The 12,249-nt window shown below is 37.8% G+C and overlaps 1 long non-coding RNA gene across 1 annotated transcript in view; it reads right to left on the reverse strand.

Annotated features, from left to right (window-relative positions):
• Positions 1-246: 246 nt before the first annotated feature.
• Positions 247-12,249, reverse strand: part of LOC129655224 (uncharacterized) — a 48,857-nt gene continuing 36,854 nt past the window's right edge. The window contains exons 3-4 of the long non-coding RNA XR_008715839.1: positions 2,198-2,375; positions 247-508 (exon numbers count right to left, since the gene is read on the reverse strand). This is a non-coding gene — a long non-coding RNA (uncharacterized LOC129655224). The remainder of the gene's footprint in view (positions 509-2,197; positions 2,376-12,249) is intronic.

Raw genomic sequence — 12,249 nt, forward strand, 5'->3', positions numbered from 1 at the left:
AAATCAAAACAGATTATATTTCTGAAATACTTAGATTCTATAGTTGGAATCCAAACAAAAACACAAATCACATAACAAACTATTATCAAGGATTGGGACTATAGTCATTTGTAAAATAAAGTTTAATATTTATGCAATAGATGTGTCCTGGAAAGTTATACACAAATTGAATTTGTTTAATCAAATCATACACTAATGCTTTTTATTAAGGGAAATTATGAATCTCTTACTAACAAAATTGTCCAGAGGTTTATACTGGATTTGCCTGAATCAAGGTAAATTCTCAGGATGGCATCTTTTAATATATTAAAAGTGGCAAATAATTGGAAAGGAAATATCTGATGAATAAATTCAAAAGCTATATCTTGGAGTCTGCTGCTAAGTCACTTCAGTCGTGTCCGACTCTGTGCGACCCCATAGATGGCAGCCCACTAGGCTCCTCTGTCCCTGGGATTCTCCAGGCAAGAATACTGGAGTAGGTTGCCATTTCCTTCTCCAATCTAGACGCCTACAAAATAAAGGAGCAATGTCCCTTGTTCAATTTGATTCAGTAAATTTGTAAAATAATCAGTTATTTTAAAACCATACTGCATTCTTCAAGATATCAAAGTTATGTTTCCTTCCAAGTACTTCAGAAATAAAGTAAGAGCAAGTTTTCTTTCTATAATATGCATTAATAACCTCCTCTTTCCCAAGAATATTTTTATTGAAATACATATTCCTGCATACAAAATTCAAGATACTTCATTACCTTATGAAGTAATTAATATGATACCTATTAATATGATATTTTAACATACAATTTCAAAATTAGAGTTTATCTAAAAGAGATCTAAAAGAATAAAGGATGATAAAATTATCTAGTTTCTGTAGAAAAAAACCTAATCTGCTAAGCAATAACATTTAAATGTCAAAATCTATTATTAAGCAAAACTTTCTCAAATGCTTCCATCACCAAAAGAAACTAGCATGTTAAACCACCAAATTCCAAATTTGCTCTCTATGGAATTCATTCTTATTTTCATAACAGAAACTGAACACATTACTACCACAATGAAATATATTCAGTCGATAAAATACTTCTATGCTGACTTCATGAAAAGTTATTTACTTGAATGAAGATAAAGATGAGAACAAATTTGTCCCTGATTAAAACATAGGAACACCAAATGGCAACCAACAATGTCCAGAGAGTGGTTTTTGAAATTTCTGTTTTTCAGAGGGTTTCCCAAATGGCTCTTTTTGATATTGCAAGCAGATTGCTTCAAAGGGCCAGCCATTTCTCTAGAGTTCACTTAAATACCTGTGAGCGTGATCTTACTGGGTTACATATTAGATGTATACTGATTATTCAGTTAGCTTCCCCAGGACACTGTAGTTAAGGGGTTATACTGGCTTTCCATTCAAAGGCACATCTAATATTGAATGCAGAGCAGAACTACCTTTGAATTCACAGTCACTGTTAGCCTTTTTAGCATGAAATGTCATGTGTTGTGGACTTTGAAGATATAGTGCCTGAATCCACATGCTTTTAGTTTTCAAACAAAAGAAAATGTAGAATTGTACAATATCACATTGTTCTTATCTAGGACTGAAGTTGAGAAAGTATTAAAAAGAAATAATAATTAACACAGACTATTTAACTAAACTCAGCAGTATTTCAGCTGCACAGCTGCAATCTGATGGCAGAGACCCTAGTTTAACTTCATACATATTTCAGAAGTTGTTCCTTATAATCCAGTCCTGACTCCTGAAATTATATTAAGCATTGTCTTGATTCTTCTTTGAATATTTAATGTCTCAAATTTATTATGTATTTATTTTTGCACAATCTATTCTCTGAGAATAGATCTAATAGCGAATAGAAAAGCATCATCCCAAATCAGCATTAGGGGCTTCAACAGTAATATCATAGAGTAGTTATCTAGTTGATATATCCACGTTCTGCCTGACAGAAAGACAGCCCCTCATTGCTTCTTTTCAGGATAGAATACAGAATAGAATATACAAGTTGCTCTTAGCTTTAGATTTATGAATTTTCCTTTAAAGAAGGGGCTTTTGGTAACTGAAATGCTAAAAGAAGTTAGTCTACTTAAAATAGTCATTCAGGAAGCATACATTTGTCTACTGTGACCTTGCTTAGTTATTTAAGATAGAAGACAAAAGCCTATAGGACTTATTTGCAAACAAAACTTACTATGATCCCTGGAGTGTGCTCAGGTAGCCAGCAACCAGCTTATACAGGAACTCAAAGGAGCATCCTCTTGTCTCATCTATACCCTCTTATTCTCCTTCCCTCCATCTCAGGTAACTCAGGAAACAGTCTTTGTGTCTTATTTTTCTTACTTTTCTCTGCTTCTGCTTCTTCAAAATGCCTATGAAGCAAAACTGCTTTAAGTTATTTTTCTTGCTTTCTATTACATGTGCCCAAATCTTTGCATTCTAGGCTATATAAAAATGAATAAGATGCTCTCCTAATTTTTAAAAATTTATTAGTTTTTTAATGAAAGGATATTGCTTTACAGAATTGTATTGGTTTCTGCCAAATATCAACATGAATCAGCCATAGCTATACATATGCCCCCTCCCTCTTGAAACTGCCTCCCACCTCCTTCACCATCCGACCCCTCAAAGTTGTTGCAGAGCCCTAAAAGTAATATTGGGAAGAGAAAAATGTGTTCACAGATTATGTAATTATCTCCCCTTTTATTGCAAGCATTGGCACATGAACTCCAAAAACAAACATTTTAAGAAGGGCACAGAACCCAATAGGAAATCAACCCTGAATATTCATTGGAAGGACTGATGCTGAAGATGAAGCTCTAATACTTTGCCATCTGATGCAAAGAGCCAACTCATTGGAAAAGACCCTGCTGCTGGAAAATACTGAGGGCAGGAGGAGAAGGAGACAGAGAATGAGATGGTTGGATGGCATCACTGACTCAAAGAATATGAGTTTGAGCAAACTCCAAGAGATAATGAAGGGCAGGGAAGCCTGGCATGCTGCAGTTCACGGGGCTGCAAAGAGTGGAACATGACTTAATGACTGAAAAATAACAGCAACATGTAATAAGTGCTATAATGGCAGAGATTTGAAACATTGGTAAATCCGCAGGAGGACAAACATGGAAGCAAATTACTCCTCCCAAGGACTTTGCAAATGATGCCATCCTGAAAGCAGGTAAATTTCTTAATTTGCATGGGATTTTATAACTTGTAAAGGTTAACACTTGTAAAGGTGTTAGAAATGAAAAATCCTAAGAGTTCAAATGACTTAAAGGATGATTTTTAATTATGGAGAGGTATGAACAGTTTAATTCTGAATGATTTTTGGTAGGCATTTTTGCTCTTGGTTATTCTGGACATGAAGATTTAACATAATGAAGGGTGAATTTGAGTTACAAAAGTGCTAATTTTTATAACTCAATGGCCCTTTGGAGAACGTATGCCTAGGGAATTAAGTTTAGCTGAGTTATGTTGAAGAAAGCTTGTAGAATTGAGACCTTTGGGCCAAAATGGCTGTGAAATACAATGCAATATCTTTTTTATTTTTTTCAAAATGGAAGGCACTTTACTCTCTAGGATATGATTCTGTGTTCTTTTATTCTTTCCAAAACATGGAGATATCCACAAGGATCTGTTGACGAATTTTATACTTTCCTGGAATTTATTTTCTTTTCTTTCATCTTCAAACACATATGCTGGTTCAATTTGACCCATACTTTTACATAATTTGCATTCTGTAATAGTCATTTAGTGCTTATATAAAAATCAGTCCCAAATTTAGAAGCTTACAAAAATAACCAATTTTATTGTATTTTTGATGGTTCAGTTGTTTGATCAAAGCTCTATTATCTGACTCTTCTACTCCATGAAATGTTGAATGAGGTTTGAGTCAGGCAGGCATTTGTGATCAGCCATGTGCCTCTTTGCACCCCATCGGGTATAGGCCACTAGGCTCCTTTGCCCATGGGATATTCCAGGCAAGAATACTGGAATGGGTTGCTATTTCCTCCTCCAGGAATCTTCCCAACTTACAGATCGAACCCATGTTTCCTGCATCTCCTGCACTGGCAGGCAGATTATCTCTTTACTATTGCATCACCTTGAAAACCCTGATGAATGGTTACCTGATGCTATTCACTTGACAAATGGACCAATCTTGAGTTTCCGAGATAGTTTCACTCATAAGTCTGGAGCCTTTGTAGCAATAATGAGGATGTGGGGTTTAGCTAGGACTTTCCATGAAAGTACCTACACATGTCCTCACCTGAACATTTTCAGAGTACTCACATTTCCTAGATGGTTTTTGGCCCCAAAGAAACTATTTCATGAAAAATGGGTGGAATCTAGTCTTTACAACATAGCCTTGGAAATCAAAGTTCAGTTCAGTTCAGTCGCTCAGTCGTGTCCAAATCTTTGCAACCCCATGAATCGCAGCACGCCAGGCCTCCCTGTCCATCATCAACTCCCGGAGTTCACTCAGACTCACGTCCATTAAGTCAGTGATGCCATCAAGCCATCTCATCCTCTGTCGTCCCCTTCTCCTCCTGCCCTCAATCCCTCCCACCATCAGAGTCTTTTCCAATGAGTCAACTCTTCACATGAGGTGGCTAAAGTACTAGAGTTTCAGCTTTAGCATCAGTCCTTCCAAAGAAATCCCAGGGCTGATCTCCTTCAGAATGGACTGGTTGGATCTCCTTGCAGTCCAAGGGACTCTCAAGAGTCTTCTTCAAAACCACAGCTCAAAAGCATCAATTCTTCAGTGCTCAGCTTTCTTCACAGTCCAACTCTTACATCCATACATGACCACTGGAAAAACCATAGACTTGACTAGACGAACCTTTGTTGGCAAAGTAATGTCTCTGCTTTTGAATATGCTATCTAGGTTGGACATAACTTTCCTTCCAAGGAGTAAGCATCTTTTAATTTCATGGCTGCAGTCACCATCTGCAGTGATTTTGGAGCCCCAAAAAATAAAGTCTGACATTGTTTCCACTGTTTCCCCATCTATTTCCCACTAAGAGACGGGACCAGATGCCATGATCTTCGTTTTCTGAATGTTGAGCTTTAAGCCAACTTTTTCACTCTCCTCTTTCACCTTCATCAAGAGACTTTTGAGTTCCTCTTCACTTTCTGCCATAAGGGTGGTGTCATCTGCATATCTGAGGTGATTGATATTTCTCCCGCCAATCTTGATCCCAGCTTGTGCTTCTTCCAGCCCAGCGTTTCTCATGATGTACTCTGCTTAGAAGTCAAATAAGCAGGGTGACAATATACAGCCTTGACGTACTCCTTTTACTATTTGGAACCAGTCTGTTGTTTCATGTCCAGTTCTAACTGTTGCTTCCTGACCTGCATACAGATTTCTCAAGAGGCAGGTCAGGTGGTCTGGTATTCCCATATCTTTCAGAATTTTCCACAGTTCATTGTGATCCACACAGTCAAAGGCTTTGGCATAGTCAATAAAGCAGAAATAGATGTTTTCCTGGAACTCTCTTGCTTTTTCCATGATCCAGCGGATGTTGGCAATTTGGTCTCTGGTTCCTCCACCTTTTCTAAAACCAGCTTGAACATCTGGAAGTTCACGGTTCACGTATTGCTGAAGCTGGCCTGGAGAATTTTGAGCATTACTTTACTAGCATATGAGATGAGTGCAATTGTGCGGTAGTTTGAGCATTCTTTGGCATTGCCTTTCTTTGGGATTGGAATGAAAACCGGCCTTTTCCAGTCCTGTGACCACTGCTGAGTTTTCCAAATTTGCTGGCATATTGAGTGCAGCACTTTTACAGCATCATCTTTCAGGATTTGAAATAGCTCAACTGGAATTCCATCACCTCCACTAGCTTTGTTCGTAGTGATGCTTTCTAAGGCCCACTTGACTTCACATTCCAGGATGTCTGGCTCTAGGTCAGTGATCACCCCATCGTGATTATCTGGGTCATGAAGATCTTTTTTGTACAGTTCTGTGTATTCTTGCCTCTTCTTAATATCTTCTGCTTCTGTTAGGTCCATACCATTTCTGTCCTTTATCGAGCCCATCTTTGCATGAAATGTTCCCTTGGTATCTCTAATTTTCTTGAAGAGATCTCTAGTCTTTCCCATTCTGTTGTTTTCCTCTATTTCTTTGCATTGATCGCTGAGGAAGGCTTTCTTATCTCTTCTTGCTATTCTTCGGAACTCTGCATTCAGATGCTTATATCTTTCCTTTTCTCCTTTGCTTTTGGCTTCTCTTCATTTCACAGCTATTTGTAAGGCCTCTCCAGACACAGGAAATCACAGATTATCACTTTTGTCGCTTTTTATTTAGGAATTAGATACCCTTTCTAAGTGGGAGGAACAGCAAAAAATTGCAAACATCTTTAGGCTATCACAGTCTGATGTGTGCTCATCAATTGTTTACATTTCTCTCACTTGAAAAATAAACTCTTTGCCCTTTTGAAGCCCCCCAAATCATCATCTCATTACAACAATGGGCTCAGATTCTAATTTTAGATTTTTACGTCTAAATCAACTCCAGCTTAGAAAATATAATTGTGTATATTTCTGCATAAAACTATCACAAAACATAATGGCTTAAATATATTTGTCATTTGTTCTTATAATTCTGTGAATTTACTAGGCCCAGCATTATATTCTCATTGAGTGTCTCTCACGTTGTTACCTTCAGGCAGGACCTGCAACTAGAATTACATAAAGACTCTTTTATTCCATCTGGTTCCTGGGCTGGGAAGCTTTGAAGACAACTGGATTATCTTCATCCATATTCCCCCAGGTAGCCTCTTCAAATGGCTTAGTTGAGTTTTCTCAGCAGAATAGGCAGACTTCTAACATCTCCCAGAGTGAGTGTTTCAAAAGACAGGAAGAAGATTCTAGTCGTGAAAGACTCAGAACTGAATACTGGTACAATGTTGTAATTTGCCACCATATTTACCACCCAGAAACTACCCACATTCAAGAGACAAACAGTCTACATTCATAAGAGAAATGCCAAACAGCTTGTAGCCATGTCTAATCTTCCACAATTCCAGGCAACCACACTTTATTAATATTTACAATTCTCCCAACAAAAACACACTCATGCCCTTCCCAAAGTCTTATCCAATCATAGTATCAGTTTGAGGTGCACTTTTAGAAGCTTTTCACCTAATGGAGCTTTAATTGTAGATGATCCTCATAGCTGTGGTTCCCCTAGTATATCCCTTAGTAGGGTTTCATTCAATATGAAGACTTGATAACTACAAGATAAGTTAACTGACCCCCACCACACACACATCCAACAAATATTGATATGGTCTTAGGATAACCACAATAGACTGTCCCTTTCATGGGAATAAGGGGAGAGCAAGATACACATAACAGTCATTATGGTCCATAGAAATTCTGAAATACAGCTGAGCACATGTTGACAATGTATGCATGAGGAATCTCCTTTGATCCTCAAAAATGACTCCTTGGTTCTGCTTTATAGGTTTTTTTGTTTGTTTGTTTGTTTGTTTGTTTATCTTGCCCATGAATTCACCTTTTCTCCTATCATGAGAAATGGTCAGTATTTGACATTATATAAAATTATATAATTTTATTCTGCTTCCTGTTTGTAGAAGTTTAGAGTCCTAAAGTCAATTTACTTGTGTGTACTCTCCCTATCCCTTTTAGGCTAAGCTGGTAGTACAGTTTTCTTAAAAAGTTTATGAGTTTTCTGTAAGCCTTGTAGGAATTCACTCAAAGAAAACACTTAAAAATTGCCTTGAGACAAACAACTTTCCATCAGTTCAATTCAGTTGTTCAGTTGAGTCCGACTCTTTGCGACCCCCTGAACCGGAGCACGCCAGGCCTCCCTGTCCATCACCAACTCTCAGAGTTACCCAAACTCGTGTCCATTGAGTCAGGGATGCCATTCAACCATCTCATTCTCTGTCATCCCCTTCTCTTCCCATCTACTATCTTTCCTAGCATCAAGGTCTTTTCCAATGAGTCAGCTCTTCAAATCAGGTGGCCAAAGTATTGGAGCTTCAGCTTCAACATCAGTCCTTCCAATGAACACCCAGGACTGATTGCCTTTAGGATGGACTGGTTGGATCTCCTTGCAGTCCAAGGGACTCTCAAGAGTCTTCTCCAATACCACAGTTCAAAAGCATCAATTCTTCAGTGCTCAGCTTTCTTTATAGTCCAACTCTCACATCTATACATGACCACTGGAAAAACCATAGCCTTGACTTGACTGACCTTTGTTGACAAAGTAATGTCTCTGCTTTTTTTGTTTTTGATACAAATTTATTTATTTTAATTGGAGGTTAATTACTTTACAATATTGTATTGGTTTTGCCATACATTAACATGAATCCGCCACGGGTATATGCTGTCTAGGTTGCTCACAACTTTCCTTCCAAGGACTAAGCATCTTTTAACTTGATGGCTGGAGTCACCATCTGCAGTGACTTTGGAGACCAAAAAAATTAAGTCTGACACTATTTCCACTGTTTGCCCATCTATTTCCCATGAAGTGATGGGACCAGATGCCATGATCTTAGTTTTCTGAATGTGAGCTTTAAGCCCACTTTTTCACTCTCCTCTTTCACTTTCATCAAGAGGCTTTTGAGTTCCTCTTCAGTTTCTGCCATAAGGGTGGGGTCATCTGCATATCTGAGGTGATTGATATTTCTCCCGCCAATCTTGATCCCAGCTTGTGCTTCTTCCAGCCCAGCGTTTCTCATGATGTACTCTGCATAGAAGTCAAATAAGCAGGGTGACAATATACAGCCTTGACGTACTCCTTTTCCTATTTGGAACCAGTCTGTTGTTCCATGTCCAGTTCTAACTGTTGCTTCCTGACCTGCATACAGATTTCTCAAGAGGCAGGTCAGGTGGTCTGGTATTCCCATCTCTTTCAGAATTTTCCACAGTTTATTGTGATCCACACAGTCAAAGGCTTTGGCATAGTCAATAAAGCAGAAATAGATGTTTTTCCGGAACTATCTTGCTTTTCTGATGATTCAGTGGATGTTGGTAATTTGATCTCTGGTTCCTCTGCCTTTTCTAAAACCAGCTTGAACATCTGGAAGTTCACGGTTCACTTATTGTTGAAGCCTGGCTTGGAGAATTTTGAGCATTACTTTGCTAGCATGTGAGATGAATGCAATTGTGTGGTAGTATGAGCATTCTTAGGCATTGCCTTTCTTTGGGACTGGAATGAAAACTGACCTTTTCCTGTCCTGTGGCCGCTGCTGAGTTTTCCAAATTTGCTGGCATATTGAGTGCAGCACTTTCACAGCATCATCTTTCAGGATTTGAAAAAGCTCAACTGGAATTTCATCATCTTCACTTGCTATGTTTGTAGTGATGCTTCCTAAGGCCCACTTGACTTTGCATTCCAGCATGTCTGGCTCTAAGTGGGTGATCTCACCATTGTGAATATCTGGGTTGTGGAGATCTTTTTTGTACAGTTCTTCTGTGTATTCTTGCCACCTCTTCTTAATATCTTCTGCTTCTGTTAGGTCCATACCATTTCTGTCCTTTATCGAGCCCATCTTTGCATGAAATGTTCCCTTGGTATTTCTAATTTTCTTGAAGAGATCTCTAGTCTTTCCCATTCTATTGTTTTCCTTTATTTCTTTGCATTGATCACTGAGGAAGGCTTTCTTATCTCTCCTTGCTATTCTTTGGAACTCTACATTCAAATGGGTATATCTTTCCTTTTCTCCTTTGCTTTTCGCTTCTTTATCCAAAACCCATGTTTTACTGCCTTAGAGGTAGTATTTTCCTTGAGAACACATTTTACCTTGAGAATATTTTACTAGAAGAGATGGAGAAAGAGAGACAGTTTTAATTTCACGTCTAGCATGTCTTGGCTCCTTTATGTTTCCTCTAAATTCTGCTGGAAGACTGAAACATTTTATCTTTAGGTTACCTCTCTTTTCATATTTTATCTTAAAGACATGTAAGAAGTCAGTTGGTACTTTTTATATTCTTCCTGGAAATCTCTCCAGTGAGATCAATGAGTTCATTTGGTGACCTTTTTATTTTCCCCATTACTGCAGATAACAGAGCTGCCAAAATTTTGCCATTATATAAAAAGGGTCCTTTTCTGTAACCTCTAAATGTTTTACTTGTGATCCTTTGATCTCTCACTAATAGTCTTTTCAAGGCCTTTATAACTTGCAAAAAATTTTCTCAAATTTTTGTCTAGTTTGTACCTGTCACCTGTGCTCAAAGCCAAGGTCATGTTTTAGGTTTCTCACAGAGTCAGACATGACTGAGTGACTGAACTGAACTGAATTGAAAGCCAAGTTCCCACTTCTTGCTTCCAGTTTCTGTTCTGGTTATCTAATAAATAACTCCAATTTGGCTTATTAAAACAATATTTGTTTTATTATATTTCATGGTTTTTCTGGGTCACAAATTAGATCAGGATTCGGGGAACTTTCCTTTTATATTTCCTGAGGTTATTCGGTCATATTCATCTGGCAGAGGCTGGTAAAAAAAAAAAGGAAAAAAATCAAATATGATGACATATGTATCTAGAGCCTTCCCAGGAATATCTGGAAGCCTAACCTCTTCTGGTGTTGTCCCCTAGAGTGCCTACAAGTGATCTCTTTAGCTCAATTGTCTTAAGATAAAAGGACTTCTTCTATACTGTCAGAGGGCTTCAAAGAGAGGGACTTCCCTGGAGGTTCGGTGATGAAGACTTTGCCTTCTAAGACAGAGGGTATGGGTTCCATCCACCTGGTTGAGACGCTAAGATCCCACATGCCTCACAGCTCAAATACCAAAATATAAAACAGAAGCAATACTGTAACAAATTCAATAAAGACTTTTTAAAAGGCCCACATGGAAAAAAAAAAAAACCTTAAAAAGAAAGGAGGGAGAGAATGTTACATAAGCTTGAGAAGGGGCTGAGGGGGAGTTGAAGGATCAAATGACTTGGCCTTGAAAATCCCAGATTTTTGTTTCTACTTCTTTCAATTGGCCCAGCTAGTTACCACAACCCAGATTTAAAATGAGGAAAATTATACTCTATCTTTCAGTGAGAGGAGTAGCAAATACTTTGCAGCAATTTTAAAATGTATTGCATATTTCCACTACACATTGAATAGTTTTCTATAAAAAAAAATCTTTTAATATGGGCTTTTGGGTAACTTCTATGTGAAGTTTGTTTTGAAACTGATGGTTTATTCTCCAGTAAACAATATTGCTGTATTTAAGATTGGTATCATTAGTTTTCATGAGGAAATTCTTTGTGTTTTGAGGTAACTAGTCTGCGCATGTATGTTTATAATCCTAGCTATTAAAATGTTACAAGTGTATGCAGTTATGACTCTGGTTCTGAAGTACAGATATTGCTTTGGAAGATAAAATATTGTGTAGGGATGATGTAATGGTTTTGTTTAAATTTAAATTGGGGAAAGTTTCCCCATTCCAGAGATAATTCACATAAGCACTGTAATGTATTAGGCCTTGCAAAGGTAAATCTATAAATTAGTTGTAATGAAAATACTATTACTTGTTGTAAAATAGATTAAAAAAACAGACCCAAATCTTACCTTTCCCAAATCCCTATCCTTGTCAAGTAACTTCATAGTTACTTTATAATTATAATTCCCCCTACTCTGACTCTGGGTCTTATTCAATACATTTAGAAATGAATGTCTCAATTGTGAACCTGGGTTTCATGAGTCTTTGCATGCTTGTACTTCTGTAATTGTCATAACCGTGTTCTCAGACCAGCTTGATGTAGAAGTGATAAATGGACCATATCCGAGCTGCCCAAGTCATTCCAGCCAGAGCCAGTCCAGATTAGCCAACAGTCAGTACACCTGCAGACGTGTGACGTGTGACAGAGCCAGTCCAGATTAGCCAACAGTCAGTACACCTGCAGACGTGTGAGTGAATCTAAAAATCTAAAGAACCCCAAGCAAACAAAGCCTAAATCATGAGCATACACTCAACAGCTAAATAGTGTTGTTTTAAGTCACTTACTTTCAGAATAGTTGCTCACTGAACATTATTGTAGCAAGAAGTAACTGATACAGAAATTTATCCTAAGAGTTGGGTGATACTGTAATAAAAATCTAAACTATATGGCACAATGTAGGGACAAGTTTTTAGCAGAAGGCTGGAAGTGCAGTGAAGAGAGAGTAAAAGGAGGTTGGAAAAATTGCAAGGGAGCTGCCAAAGGAAAATAAACAAAGTGAACATACTATGTAGTTGCAAAACACTTTGTAAAACTATTACTTGCTTTAACTTACAAGA

Source organism: Bubalus kerabau, chromosome 6, assembly GCF_029407905.1.
Source record: "Bubalus kerabau isolate K-KA32 ecotype Philippines breed swamp buffalo chromosome 6, PCC_UOA_SB_1v2, whole genome shotgun sequence".
Lineage (NCBI taxonomy): Eukaryota > Metazoa > Chordata > Mammalia > Artiodactyla > Bovidae > Bubalus > Bubalus kerabau.